Raw genomic sequence first — 15829 nt, 5'->3', positions numbered from 1 at the left:
CCGCCTGCTGTACCTGCATGCCAACTTTCAATGACTGATGTACCATTATTAGGGCCCGAAGTGCTCACATTACAAGATGGCTGGTCTTTTATATCACATGCGCACAGCCCAATGGCCTCCGACAGTGGCGCCACCTGGTGACTAGTAAACCCAAGCATACATTCATGACAGAGACTGAATGACTATTGTGAGGCACGGGTATTAAGGAACCAAGGCGGGTAGATGGAGTTAAGGTACAGATCAGCCCATTATCTAATTGAATGGCGGGAGAGGCTTGAGGGGCTGAATGGCCTCCTCCTGTTCCTATGCTGCCATTTAATTCCTCCCAACCTCCACTCTATCACAGACCTCATCCTTCAGTTGCAGCCCTGACTCCCCTTTCTCTGCTCTGTACTTGCTTATAATCTGTAACATCTCTAACTTCTGCCACTTCTGACGAAGGGTCAGCGACCTGAAACGTTAACTCTGTCTCCGCAAGATCCTACAAATCCCCTGGGAGGATAGACGCACCAACGTTAGCGTCCTCGACCAGGCCAACATCCCCAGCATCGAAGCACTGACCACACTCGACCAGCTCCGCTGGGCAGGCCACATTGTCCTCATGCCCGACACAAGACTCCCAAAGCAAGCGCTCTACTCGGAACTCCTTCACGGCAAGCGAGCCCCAGGTGGGCAGAGGAAATGTTTCAAGGACACCCTCAAAGCCTCCTTGATAAAGTGCAACATCCCCACCGACACCTGGGAGTCCCTGGCCAAAGACCGTCCTAAGTGGAAGAAGTGTATCCGGGAGGGCGCTGAGCACCTCGAGTCTCGTCGCCGAGAGCGTGCAGAAACCAAGCGCAGGCAGCGGAAGGAGCGTGCGGCAAACCAGTCCCACCCGGCCTTTTGGCTAAGATCATGCGTAACTGACCTGACAGGGGAGTAACCATGACCCCAACGTGGTTCTCCCTGGATCAGGAAGGTGATTCTCCTATGCTTTTTGGAAATAGGAGGTGGGTGGGGGGCCTGACCCATCCACCTCCATGGCACGAACCTGGTATTGCAGTACTTCCAGGAACGGTGCAGTGGCTCTAGGCCTTTTGGCTAAGAGCATTAGCGCAGAGTGATCCTTGATGTGTGCAAGGTGACCTCTGGCGTTTGTGATTTGACAAAGAATTGGAACGATTGGCAACGAATTAAAAAAAAAACAGTCCCACCCTCCCCTTCCCTCAACCACTGTCTGTCCCACCTGTGACAGAGACTGTAATTGCTGTACTGGACTGTTCAGTCACCTGAGAAGTCACCTTTAGAGTGGAAGCAAGTCTTCCTCGATTTCGAGGGACTGACTATGATAATAACTCAGTTGCTCTTTCCACCTACTGAGCGCTGCCAGCATTTTCAGCTTTTAATTTCAGATTCATGGAATCAGAGAACGGTTACAGCACAGAAGGAGGCCGTTCGGCCCGTCGAGCCCGTGCCGGCTCTCTGCAAGAGCCCCTCAGCCAATCCCACTCCCCCACCCTTTCCCCGTAGCCCTGCCAATATTGTTCCTTCAGGTACTTATCCAACTCCTTTTTGAAAGCCACGATTGAGTCTGCCTCCACCACCCTCTCAGGCCGCGCATTCCAGATCCTAACCACTCGCTGCGTAAAAACGTTTTCCCTCGTGTCGCCTTTGGTTCTTCTGCCAATCGCCTTAAATCTGTGTCCTCCGGTTCTCGACCCTTCCACCAATGGGAACAGTTTCTCTCGATCCACTCTGCCCAGACCCCTCACCAGTCCCAGCGTCCGCAGACCCTGGCTTTCACAATGGGACAGTAAAGCAAGGCCCTGGCTGTCTGACCGTGTGGTGACAGAGAAGGTCTCTGACATGGGGAACAGTCAATACAATTCAAACCTAATTCATTCGCAGTGAAGCAGTTTGAGGATTGAAAGGCACTACGTCAATGCACGTTTGATGAATGTAACTGTTCACCAAGGGTTAAACAAACGGAGCGGCCGTTTAATTTACCTTCTCTATTAATTGAACTTTACAATTGGGACTGATCTGACTGGCAGTGTGATTACTCCTGTGACATGGATATATCCTGTAACAAGACCTTCAGCGGTTGTAGCTATGTTGACGGAATGGTATCTTATAAATTATTCATTCTTTAATCTCACAGGGACATAGGACAGGTGTGACAATTGTTATGTTGGTTAGGTGTCTGTAAAATAGTTCCTTGGCATCTTTTAGATCAACCAGAGAGAGCAGACAGGACTTTGATTTAACGTCTCATCTGAAAGACGGCACCTCATTTAGTGTAGCACTCCCTCAGTACTGTCCCTCCGACAGTGCATCACTCCCTCAGTACTGTCCCTCCGACAGTGCATCATTCCCTCAATACTGCCCCTCCGACAGTGCATCACTCCCTCAATACTGCCCCTCCGACAGTGCAGCACTCCCTCAGTACTGCTCCTCCGACAGTGCAGCACTCCCTCAGCACTGCCCCCCGACAGTGCAGCACTCCCTCAGTACTGCCCGTCCGACAGTGCGGCACTCCCTCAGTACTGCCCCTCCTACAGTGCGGCACTCCCTCAGTACTGCCCCTCCGACAGTGCGGCACTCCCTCAGTACTGCCCCTCCGACAGTGCAGCACTCCCTCAGTACTGTCCCTCCAACAGTGCAGCACTCCCTCAGTACTGCCCCTCCGACAGTGCGGCGCTCCCTCAGTACTGCCCGTCCGACAGTGCAGCACTCCCTCAGTACTGCCCCTCCGACAGTGCGGCACTCCCTCAGTACTGCCCCTCCGACAGGGCAGCGCTCCTTCAGTACTGCCCCTCCGACAGTGCGGCGCTCCCTCAGTACTGCCCCTCCGACAGTGCAGCGCTCCCTCAGTACTGCCCCTCCGACAGTGCAGCACTCCCTCAGTACTGCTCCTCCAACAGTGCAGCACTCCCTCAGTACTACCCCTCTGACAGTGCAGCACTCCCTCAGTACTGCTCCTCCAACAGTGCAGCACTCCCTCAGTACTGCCCCTCCGACAGTGCAGCACTCCCTCAGTACTGCCCCTCCGACAGTGCAGCACTCCCTCAGTACTGCCCCTCCGACAGTGCAGCACTCCCTCAGTACTGCCCCTCCGACAGTGCAGCGCTCCCTCAGTACTGCCCCTCCGACAGTGCAACACTCCCTCAGTACTGCCCCTCCGACAGTGCAGCGCTCCCTCAGTACTGCCCCTCCGACAGTGCAGCGCTCGCTCAGTACTGCCCCTCCGACAGTGCAGCACTCCCTCAGTACTGCCCCTCCGACAGTGCAGCAGTCCCTCAGTACTGCCCCTCCGACAGTGCAGCGCTCCCTCAGTACTGCATTGGGAGTGTCAGGCTGGATTATGTGCTCAAATCTCTGGAAAGAACATTCTTGTTCCAGAGTAGAGTGCTGTAAAAGCAAGTCCCTCTTCGAACGGCCAATCTGCACAGCGGGCAAATCAGGTTCGATCATGTGAGCCCAGCACGACAGGTGGAATATTGTACATACTTTCCCAAAGAACAGTAGGATGGTGGGGAGGGGAGGGGGTGGGGGTGGCCCCGGGATCGCGGGGCGGGGGGGGGGCGGTGACGATGGGATCGGGGGGGGGGCAGTGTGACACTGCGCTGTCGTGTCGGATGGGGGACGTGTTGGATGGTTTAACCATGACCTTGTTCGGTAAATTTGAATGAAGAGCTTGTGGAACATTGCAAGAGATCAGTAATGTGTGAAATAAATGCAATTCTACCTCCGCTTTTGTGGATAAAAGCAACAGCCCACCAGCCGGAGGAAAATCATTATTATCCGTGTTAATCAACATTAGGAATGCTAATTTTATTCTTTAATTTCTCTCTGGAGCCATAATAAAATTACATCAATAAGTAGCAGAGTAGGGAGAGTATACAGCCCTCTAATGAGTTCAATTATAGACATTACCGATTTGCTGCATATCATCTCTGCTTCATTTTCCCACTCCATCCCGTATTTAACCAAAAATATGAATTGAATGAACACTGAGGCGATCCGTCATTCCAGGTTCCCTGCGGCGTTTTGTGTGTCAGTGGTGGCTCAGTGGGTCAAACACTTAACTCTGGGTCATAAGGTTGTGGGTTCAATCCCCACTCCTGGGACTTGAGCACAAAATCTAGGCTAACACTCCAGGGCAGTACTGAGGGAGTGCCGCACTGTCGGAGGAGCAGTACTGAGGGAGCGCTGCACTGTCGGAGGGACAGTACTGAGGGAGCGCTACACTGTCAGAGGAGCAGTACTGAGGGAGTGCTGCACTGTCGGAGGAGCAGTACTGAGGGAGTGCTGCACTGTCGGAGGGACAGTACTGAGGGAGCGCTACACTGTCAGAGGAGCAGTACTGAGGGAGTGCCGCACTGTCAGAGGGGCAGTACTGAGGGAGTGCTGCACTGTCGGAGGGGCAGTACTGAGGGAGCGCTGCACTGTCAGAGGGGCAGTACTGAGGGAATGCTACACTGTCGGAGGGGCAGTACTGAGGGAGCGCTGCAGTGTCGGTGGGGCAGTACTGAGGGAGTGCCGCACTGTCAGAGGGGCAGTACTGAGGGAGTGCTGCACTGTAGGGGGGGCAGTACTGAGGGAGTGCCGCACTGTCAGAGGGACAGTACGGAGGGAACGCTGAAATGTCAGAGGGGCAGTACTGAGGGAGTGCTGCACTGTAGGGGGGTCAGTACTGAGGGAGGGCTGCACTGTCGGAGGGGCACTCCTGAGGGAGTGCCGCACTGTCGGAGGAGCAGTACTGAGGGAGTGCTGCACTGTTGGAGGTACCGTATTTCAGATAAGACGTTAAACTGAGGCTGTGTCTGCTCCCGTGGGTGAATGGAAAAGATCCCACGGGCACTATTTGGAAGAAGAGCAGATCCGTTCCGATGGTGTCCTGGGGACAACAAACCAACGTCGCGAAAAAAAGATGATTTGGTCAATTGTTGTCCGTGGTAAGATTGTGCGCAAATCGGCTGCCGCGTTTCCTACATTACAACAGTGACTACACTTCAAAAGTACTTCATTGGCTATAGAGAGCGTTGAGGTGGCGAAAGGTGCTATATAAATGCAAATGCTTTCTCTTTCTTTCAGTGATAGCGCGATGCGGTGCAGAGTCAATGTATGCCCTCAGGAGCAAGCCTGCTATCTTTGTACAAGCTCAATTTAGTCCAGACACACAAAGTCTTTCATTATCCTGCGCTGCTCACTGATATTTTCTCCCATTAATATTTTAAATTGGATTCAGCCCTTAAAGTAGGACTTATACACTCCAAGGGTCTGCTGTGTTTGCCCTAAGTAGATTGCAAGGCAATGTTCCTTGAAAGCACCAGTATTTTTCTGCCGAGTTCCGACCGCAATATTTTAACAGCACCAGCCACGTGTATCATGACATTCCAGTGAGCCGAGCATTCCAGTGACACTGGGTCCTGCTGTGTTAGAACATCGTGCTTTAACCTGTGGGACATAACTTGCCTACAGTGCAGGGCTACCCCGGGACCTCCAACAGTTAAATAACTGCCCGAGAATGATGGCACTGGCATTACAAAAAAAGTTTTTGTTTTGTTAAAACAAACATTTTCTTTCAAATATGGGAGTAAGAAAGGCCGACAGACAGTCGGGAATCATCCAATCGGGTAACGGAGTGTTTGTTCGTGGTCTCATTGGCTGTGGGAAGGCAGGGCCCCGCGAGGGTAGGGCGTGTCGAGCGACCAATGGTGGGAGCGTGGGGGGGCGGGGCCTTGCAGGGTGGGATGTGTCAAGCGACCAATGGCGGGAGTGTGGGGGGGGGGGGCGGGGCCCCGCGAGGTTGGGGAGTGTCAGGAGACCAATGGCGGGAGTATGGGGGCGGGGCATGTCAGGGGACCAATGGCAGGAGTGTGGAGGCGGGGCATCGGGAGGCTGGGTCTTGCCGGGGGACCAATGGGAGGAGCGTAGGGGCGGGACACCGGGTGGGTGGGGCATGTCAGGGGACCAATGGCGGGATTGTGGGGGCGGGGCGTGTCAGGGGACCAATCGCGGGAGTGTGGAGGCGGGGCATCTGGAGGCTAGGTCAGGTCGGGGGACCAATGGGGGGAGTGTAGGGGCGGGGCATCATAGAAACATAGAAACATAGAAAATAGGTGCAGGAGTAGGCCATTCGGCCCTTCTAGCCTGCACCGCCATTCAATGAGTTCATGGCTGAACATGCAACTTCAGTACCCCATTCCTGCTTTCTCACCATACCCCTTGATTCTCCTAATATTAAGGACTTCATCTAACTCCTTTTTGAATATATTTAGTGAATTGGCCTCAACAACTTTCTGTGGTAGAGAATTCCACAGGTTCACCACTCTCTGGGTGAAGAAATTCCTCCTCATCTCGGTCCTAAATGGCTTCCCCCTTATCCTTAGACTGTGTCCCCTGGTTCTGGACTTCTCCAACATTGGGAACATTCTTCCTGCATCTAACCTGTCCAATCCCATCAGAATTTTATATGTTTCTATGAGATCGCCTCTTATTCTTCTAAATTCCAGTTAATATAAGCCTAGTCGATCCAATCTTTCTTCATAGTTCAGTCCTGTCGTCCCGGGAATCAGTCTGGTGAACCTTCGCTGCACTCCCTCAATAGCAAGAATGTCCTTCCTCAGGTTAGGAGACCAAAACTGTACACAATACTCCAGGTGTGGCCTCACCAAGGCCCTGTACAACTGTAGCAACACCTCCCTGCCCCTGTACTCAAATCCCCTCGCTATGAAGGCCAACATGCCATTTGCTTTCTTAACCGCCTGCTGTACCTGCATGCCAACCAGGTCTCTTTGCACCTCCCCTTTTCCTAATCTGTCACCATTCAGATAATAGTCTGTCTCTCTGTTTTTACCACCAAAGTGGATAACCTCACATTTATCCACATTATACTTCATCTGCCATGCATTTGCCCACTCACCTAACCTATCCAAGTCGCTCTGCAGCCTCATAGCATCCTCCTCGCAGCTCACACTGCCACCCAACATAGTGTCATCCGCAAATTTGGAGATACTACATTTAATCCCCTCGTCTAAATCATTAATGTACAATGTAAACAGCTGGGGCCCCAGCACAGAACCTTGCGGTACCCCACTAGTCACTGCCTGCCATTCTGAAAAGTCCCCATTTACTCCTACTCTTTGCTTCCTGTCTGACAACCAGTTCTCAATCCACGTCAGCACACTACCCCCAATCCCATGTGCTTTAACTTTGCACATTAATCTCTTGTGTGGGACCTTGTCGAAAGCCTTCTGAAAGTCCAAATATACCACATCAACTGGTTCTCCTTTGTCCACTCTACTGGAAACATCCTCAAAAAATTCCAGAAGATTTGTCAAACATGATTTCCCTTTCACAAATCCATGCTGACTTGGACCTATCATATCACCTCTTTCCAAATGCACTGCTATGACATCCTTAATAATTGATTCCATCATTTTACCCACTACCAATGTCAGGCTGACCGGTCTATAATTCCCTGTTTTCTCTCTCCCTCCTTTTTTAAAAAGTGGGGTTACATTGGCTACCCTCCACTCCATAGGAACTGATCCAGAGTCAATGGAATGTTGGAAAATGACTGTCAATGCATCCACTATTTCCAAGGCCACCTCCTTAAGTACTCTGGGATGCAGTCCATCAGGCCCTGGGGATTTATCGGCCTTCAATCCCATCAATTTCCCCAACACAATTTCCCGACTAATAAGGATTTCCCTCAGTTCCTCCTCCTTACTAGACCCTCCGACCCCTTTTATATCCGGAAGGTTGTTTGTGTCCTCCTTAGTGAATACCGAACCAAAGTACTTGTTCAATTGGTCCGCCATTTCTTTGTTCCCCGTTATGACTTCCCCTGATTCTGACTGTCGGGGACCTACGTTTGTCTTTACTAACCTTTTTCTCTTTACATATCTATAGAAACTTTTGCAATCCGTCTTAATGTTCCCTGCAAGCTTCTTCTCGGACTCTATTTTCCCTGCCCTAATCAAACCCTTTGTCCTCCTCTGCTGAGTTCTAAATTTCTCCCAGTCCCCGGGTTCACTGCTATTTCTGGCCAATTTGTATGCCACTTCCTTGGCTTTAATACTATCCCTGATTTCCCTAGATAGCCACGGTTGAGCCACCTTCCCTTTTTTATTTTTACGCCAGACAGGGATGTACAATTGTTGTAGTTCATCCATGCGGTCTCTGAATGTCTGCCATTGCCCATCCACAGTCAACCCCTTCAGTATCATTCGCCAATCTATCCTAGCCAATTCACGCCTCATACCTTCAAAGTATCGGGAGGGTGCGGTATGTTGGTTGATCAATGGTGGGAATGGAGGTGGTTGGGAGGGTGGTCTATATATATATATATATATTGTATTCCTATTTTTGAACTGCTTTTTAATTCCATGCAATTCCCTTTTTTTTTAAATGTATAAAAATTCACCACGGACTCTGTCCACATGAGTAAACAACCAGAACAGCTTATATTTTATCGTCGCTTCAGTTTAGAACAACGTCCCAAGCCACTTCACCTTGGTCTAAACAAAACAAAATGGACGCTGAGCCTAAGATGGGGATATTCGGAACGGTGACCAAAAGCTCAGTCAGAGAGGACGGTTTTAAAAAAGAACTTGCATTTATATAGCACCTTTCACAGCCTCAGGATGGCCCAAAGTGCTTCACAGCCGCTGAAGTACTTTTGAAGTGTAGTCTCTGTAGTAGGAAACACACAGCAAGCTCCCACAAACAGCGATGAATGAATGACTAATGCTTTTTACTGATGTTGATTGAGCGATAAATATTGACCCAGGATACCAGGGTAACTCCCGTGCTCTTCTTCGAAATAGTGGCGTAGGATCTTTTACATTAACCTGAGGAAAAACTTGACTATCCTGTCATTAAGCTTGAAATAATATGACCTTGGTTTAATGTCTCACCTGAAAGACGGCACCTCTAACAGTAACACACTCCCTCAGTACTGGCCCTCTGACAGTGCAGCGCTCCCCCAGTATTGCCCCTCTGACAGTGCGGTGCTCCCTCAGTACTGCCCCTCCGACAGTGCGGCACTCCCTCAGTACTGCCCCTCCGACAGTGCGGCACTCCCTCAGTACTGCCCCTCCGATAGTGCGGCACTCCCTCAGGACTGCCCCTCCGACAGTGCTGCACTCCCTCAGTACTGCCCCTCCGACAGTGCAGCACTCCCTCAGTACTGCCCCTCCGACAGTGCGGCACTCCCTCAGTACTGCCCCTCCGACAGTGCGGCACTCCCTCAGTACGGCCCCTCCGACAGTGCGGCACTCCCTCAGTACTGCCCCTCCGAAAGTGCCGCACTCCCTCAGTACTGCCCCTCCGACAGTGCGGCACTCCCTCAGTACTGCCCCTCCGACAGTGCGGCACTCCCTCAGTACTGCCCCTCCGACAGTGCGGCACTCCCTCAGTACTGCCCCTCCGACAGTGCGGCACTCCCTCAGTACTGCCCCTCCGACAGTGCGGCACTCCCTCAGTACTGCCCCTCCGACAGTGCGGCACTCCCTCAGTACTGCCCCTCCGAAAGTGCCGCACTCCCTCAGTACTGCCCCTCTGACAGTGCGGCACTCCCTCAGTACTGCCCCTCCGAAAGTGCCGCACTCCCTCAGTACTGCCCCTCTGACAGTGCAGCACTCCCTCAGTACTGCCCCTCCGACAGTGCGGCACTCCCTCACTACTGCCCCTCCGACAGTGCGGCACTCCCTCAGTACTGCCCCTCCGACAGTGCGGCACTCCCTCAGTACTGCCCCTCCGACAGTGCGGCACTCCCTCAGTACTGCCCCTCCGACAGTGCAGCATTCCTTGCTGCCTGCTCAGGAGAGCGGGTTACAATTGCCAATGTTGAGATCACGGCGGCTCTCGGACGGGTAAGAGCTGGGGCAAGTTTAACTGCCCGCCCGCCAGGTTTCTGCTGAGCGACTCGGATTAAAATCACCCCCTGAATCTCGCAGCACAGAAGGAGGCCATTCGGCCCATCGTGCCTGTGCCGGCTCTGTGAAAGCTATCCAATTAGCCCCACAAGCCTGTTCTATCCTCGTATCCCTAAAATTGTCTCCTGTTCAAGTATTTATCCAATTCCCCGTTTGAAAGTTACTATTGAATCTGCTCCCACCGTTCTTTCAGGCAGCGCGTTCCCGATCACAACAACTCGCTGCGTAAATAAACTCTCCCCATCTCCCTCTCTGGGTCTTTTCCCGATTACTTTAAATCTGTGTTCCTCTGGTTACCGACCCTCCTGCCCCTGGGAATAGTCGCTCCTTATTTACTCTGTCAATCACTTCAGGATTTTGAACCCCTCTATTAAATCTTCCCTTAACCTTCTCTGCTCCAAGGAGAACATCCCCAGCTTCTCCAGTCTATCCACATAACTGAAGTCCCTCATCCCTGGAACCATTCTGGTCAATCCCCTCTGCACCCTCTCCAAGACCTTGACATCCTTCCTAAAATACGGTGCCCAGAATTAGATAGAAACACAGAGACATAGAAAATAGGTGCAGGAGTAGGCCATTCGGCCCTTCGAGCCTACACCACCATTCAATAAGATCATGGCTGATCATTCACCTCAGTACCCCTTTCCTGCTTTCTCCCCATACTCCTTGGTCCCTTTAGCTGTAAGGGCCGTATCTAACTCCCTCTTGAATATATCCAACGAACTGGCATCAACAACTCTCTGCGGTAGAGAATTCCACAGGTTAACAACTCTCTGAGTGAAGAAGTTTCTCCTCATCTCGGTCCTAGATGGCTTACCCCTTATCCTTAGACTGTGTCCCCTGGTTCTGGACTTCCCCAACATCAGGAACATTCTTCCCGCATCTAACCTGTCCAGCATTGGACACAATACTCCAGCTGGGGCCTAACCTGTTGAATTAGTTGAATGGTGGAACAGGCTCGAAGGGCTGAATGACCCACTCGGTTTGTTCTTCACATGACCAGTGTTGAACCCGCAATGGAGGCACGTGTCAAGGGCAGTCCCACTCCCCCAAAATTACTTCTCAACTGAACGAGGGAGTAAGTATTCGGAAGCTGTGCTCTTCATTAGGAATCAAGCTGAGAGAAATGTAATGAACCCAGGAGCTAAGTATTCACTATAATGTAACATTTCTCCATCAGGTACTCAATAAGTCAGAAGCGTGGACATTGTGCTCAGGGAAACCGCATATTAATGGAGAAAATCAGATCCCTTGAAGTGATTGCAATACTGTCATCTAACTGCGAGGAACTGATGATGTCTTAAATTGCGACTGAATATTGAATATGGTCCTAACCCATACCTCAGCTATTAAGTTAATTATAATGTTGAAGTCACTCAACCATCTTTTATTATTTATAAAGGGAATGATTATTCATTCATCGCCAAAGCCCCCCAGGAGCACTGCTCAGACCAGGGTTAAAAACGTGAAAAAAACTTTCCCCTTTGAAAATTGTTGGATTTGCCATTTAAAAAGTAATTCTATCAATATCTTTCAAACACAAATAATTTTTCAGCGAGTTACATAATATTTACAGAATGATACCGGGGCTAAAGCTGTAAGGTTGCATAGACTCGAACATAAGAACATAAGAAATAGGAGCAGGAGTAGGCCATTTGACCTCTCAAGCCTGCTCCACCATTCAATAAGATCATGGCTGATCTGATCATGGACTCAGCTCCACTTCCCCGCCCGCTCCCCATAACCCTTCACTCCCTTATCTGTCTATCTCCGCCTATTCAATATTCAATGACCCAGCCTCCACAGCTCTCTGGGGCAGAGAATTCCACAGATTTACAACCCTCAGAGAGAAGAAATTCCTCCTCCTCTCAGTTTTAAATGGGCGGCCCCTTATTCTGGGACTATGTCCCCTAGTTTTAGTTTCCCGTGAGTGGAAATATCCTCTCCGCATCCACCTTGTCGAGCTCCCTCATTATCTTATATGTTTCGATAAGATCACCTCTCATTCTTCTGAACGCCAATGTGTATAGGTCCAACCTACTCAACCTTTCCTCATAAGTCAACCCCCTCATCTCCAGAATCAACCGAGTGAAGCTTCTCTGAACAGCCTCCAAAGCAAGTATATCCTTCCTTAAATACGGAGACCAAAACTGTACGCAGTACTCCAGGTGTGGCCTCACCAATACCCTGTACAGTTGTAGCAGGACTTCTCTGCTTTTATACTCTATCCCCCTTGCAATAAAGGCCAACATTCCATTGGCCTTCCTGATTACTTGCTGTACCGACATACTAACTTTTTGTGTTTCATGCACAAGGACCCCCAGGTCCCTCTGTACTGCAGCACTTTGCAATTTTTCTCCATTTAAATTATAATTCGCTTTTCTATTTTTTCTGTCAAAGTGGATAACCTCACATTTTCCCACATTATACTCCATCTGCCAAATGTTTGCCCACTCACTTAGCCTGTCTATATCGCTTTGCAGATTATTTGTGTCCTCCTCACAACTTGCTTTCCCATCCATCTTTGTATCATTAGCAAACTTGGCTACATTACACTCAGTCTCTTCATCCAAGTCATTGATATAGATTGTAAATAGTTGAGGACCCAGAACCGATCCCTGCGGCAAACCACTAGTCACTGTTTGCCAAGTGGACAATGAACCATTTATCCCGACTCTCTGTTTTCTGTTAGTTAGCCAATCCTCTATCCATGTTAATATATTACCCCCAGCCCCGTGAACTTTTATCTTGTGCAGTAACCTTTTATGTGGCACCTTATCGAGTGCCTTCTGGAAATCCAAATACACCACATCCACTGGTTCCCCCTTATCCACCCTGCTCGTTACATCCAGCAAATTTGTCAAACATGATTTCCCTTTCATAAAACCATGCTGACTCTGCTTGATTGTATTATGCTTTTCCAAATGTCCTGCTACTGCTTCCTTAATAATGGACTCTAACATTTTCCCAATGACAGATGTTAGGCTAACCGGTCTATAGTTTCTGCTTTTTGTCTGCCTCCTTTTTTAAATAAGTGCGTTACATTTGCGGTTTTGCAATCTGCTGGGACCGCCCCAGAATCCAGGGAATTTTGGTAGATTACAACCAATGCATCCACTATCTCTGCAGCCACTTCTTTTAAGACCCTAGGATGTAAACCATCAGGTCCAGGGGACTTGCCTGCCTTTAGTCCCATTATTTTACCGAGTACTACTTCATTAGTGATAGTGATTGTATTTCCTCAGGCCCTATAGCCCCTTGATTATCCACTATTGGGATGTTTTTAGTGTCTTCTACCGTGAAGACTGATGCAAAATATTTGTTCAACGTCTCTGCCATTTCCCTGCTCTCCATTATTAATTCCCCAATCTCATCCTCCAGGGGGCCAACATTTACTTTAGCCACTCTTTTCCTTTTTTAGGCTTGTATTCCCTTGAGTATAGAAGTTTGAGGGGTTGAAGATGATCAAAGGAGTTGATAGGGTAGGTGGAGAGAAACTGTTTCCTCTGGTGGGGGGAGCCCAGAACAAGGGGGCGTAACCTCAACATTAGAGCCAGGCCATTCAGGGGTGATGTCAGGAAACACTTCTTCACACAAAGGGCAGTGGGAATCGGGAACTCTCTCCCCCAAAAGGTTGTGAAGGCTGGGGGTCAATTGGAGCTGAGACTGAGATTGACAGATTTCTGTTATGTAAGGGTATCGAGGGATGTGAAGCAATGGCAGGCAAGAGCAGTTGAGGTAATGATCAGCCTCGACCTCATTGAGTGGCACAACTGGCTCGAAGGGTTAAATGGACACTTCCTGTTCCTGTGTAGTGAAGGTGGACAGCATTAAAGAAAATACTGAGCAGAATTATTGATCCAAACCAATCTGCAACAACAACTGGCATTTATATAGCACCGTTAACGTAGTAAAATGTTCCGAGGTGCTTCACTAGAGCGTTACCAGATAAAGATTTGACACCGAGTCACATAAGGAGATATTAGCACAGGTGACCAAAAACTTGATCAAAGAGGTGCGTTTTAAGGAGGGTCTTAAAGGGGCCGAGAGAGGCAGAGAGGTTTAGGGAGGGAATTCGAGAGCTTGGGGCCTAGACGGCTGAATCTAATCAAATGCCATCATCCCTGACGGATCATCCTGGAGACTCCGCAAATGAAAGATTCATCTCCAGGACACACCTCTGAGCAAACCCAGGGGGAAAGGGGCAATAAAATATGCTGTGTTCTCCATTTCATTTCAACAGTATCTCTTTGTAGTTATGAAATTATTGGAGATGGGGTGAGGCTGGAGGTTGGGGAGTAATTCTCCACTGCAACTCTCCATAGCGTTTCATAGAAACATAGAAAATAGGTGCAGGAGTAGGCCATTCGGCCCTTCTAGCCTGCACCGCCATTCAATGAGTTCATGGCTGAACATTCAACTTCAGTACCCCATTCCTGCTTTCTCGCCATACCCCTTGATCCCCCTAGTAGTAAGGACCTCATCTAACTCCTTTTTGAATATATTTAGTGAATTGGCCTCAACAACTTTCTGTGGTAGAGAATTCCACAGGTTCACCACTCTCTGGGTGAAGAAGTTCCTCCGCATCTCGGTCCTAAATGGCTTACTCCTTATCCTTAGACTGTGACCTCTGGTTCTGGACTTCCCCAACATTGGGAACATTCTTCCTGCATCTAACCTGTCTAACCCCGTCAGAATTTTAAACGTTTCTATGAGGTCCCTCTCATTCTTCTGAACTCCAGTGAATACAAGCCCAGTTGATCCAGTCTTTCTTGATAGATTTCATTCTGAACGTTGCCTCTGTCACTCTCACTCTCACTCACTCTATCTCATTCTCTATCTTTCTCTATCTAACTCTATCTGTCTCTCTTGCTGTCTCTCTGTCTCTGTCTCTCTCTCTCTCTCTCTCTCTGTTTCTGTCTCTCTCTATCTTTCTATCTCTATCTATGTCTCTCTCTCTCTGTCTCTCTCTCTCTCTCCGTCTCTGTCTCTCTCTATCTGTGTCACTATCTATGTCCCTGTCTCTCGCTCTTTCTCTCTCTCTCAGTCTCTCTCTCTATCTCTATCTCTGGGTACCGCCCGGACCACTCGGCTCCAGACCTCATTACAGCCTCGGTCCAAACATGGACAAAAGAGCTGAATTCCAGAGGCGAGGCGAGAGTGACTGCCCTCGACATTAAGGCAGCATTTGACAGAGTGTGGCATCAAGGAACTGAAGTCAATGGGAATCAGGGGGAAAACTCTCCACTGGCTGGAGTCATACCCAGCACAAAGGAAGATGGTTGTGGTGGTTGGAGGTCAATCATCACAGCCCCAGGACATCGCTGCAGGAGTTCCTCAGGGCAGTGTCCTCGGCCCAACCATCTTCAGCTGCTTCATCAATGACCTTCCCTCCATCACAAGGTCAGAAGTGGGGATGTTCGCTGATGACTGCACAGTGTTCAGTTCCATTCACAACTCCTCAGATAATGGAGCAGTCCGTGCCCGCATGCAGCAAGACCTGGACAACATTCAGGCTTGGGCTGATAAATGGCAAGTAACATTCACACCACACAAGTGCCAGGCAATGACCATCTCCAACAAGCGAGAGTCTAAGCACCGTCCCTTGACATTCAACGACATTACCATCACCGAATCCCCCACCATCAACATCCTGGGGGTCACCATTGACCAGAAACTTAACTGGACCAGCCACATAAATACTGTGGCTACAAGAGCGGGTCAGAGGCTGGGTATTCTCTTACTCTGACTTTCTCTCTCTATCTCTGTCTCCCTTTTCCTCTCTGTCTGTCTCTCTGTCACTCGCTATCTCTCTCTCTCTCTCTCTGTCTCTCTCTGTCTCTCAGTCTCTCACTCTCTCATTCTCTCTCTGTCCATCTCTCTGTCTATCAGTCTTTCAC

The 15829-nt window shown here is 49.8% G+C and overlaps 1 non-coding gene across 1 annotated transcript; it reads left to right on the top strand.

The window, feature by feature from the left end:
- The first annotated feature begins 870 nt into the window (after positions 1-870).
- Positions 871-1070, top strand: LOC139269998 (U2 spliceosomal RNA). Its single transcript, XR_011594386.1, has one exon. It is a non-coding gene; the product is annotated as a U2 spliceosomal RNA (small nuclear RNA).
- Positions 1071-15829: the final 14759 nt, after the last annotated feature.

Source organism: Pristiophorus japonicus, chromosome 8 (genome assembly GCF_044704955.1).
Source record: "Pristiophorus japonicus isolate sPriJap1 chromosome 8, sPriJap1.hap1, whole genome shotgun sequence".
In the NCBI taxonomy this organism is placed as follows: Eukaryota; Metazoa; Chordata; class Chondrichthyes; family Pristiophoridae; genus Pristiophorus; species Pristiophorus japonicus.
The sequence above is the reverse complement of the archived record's forward strand: the minus strand, read 5'-3'. Positions and strand labels throughout refer to the sequence as shown.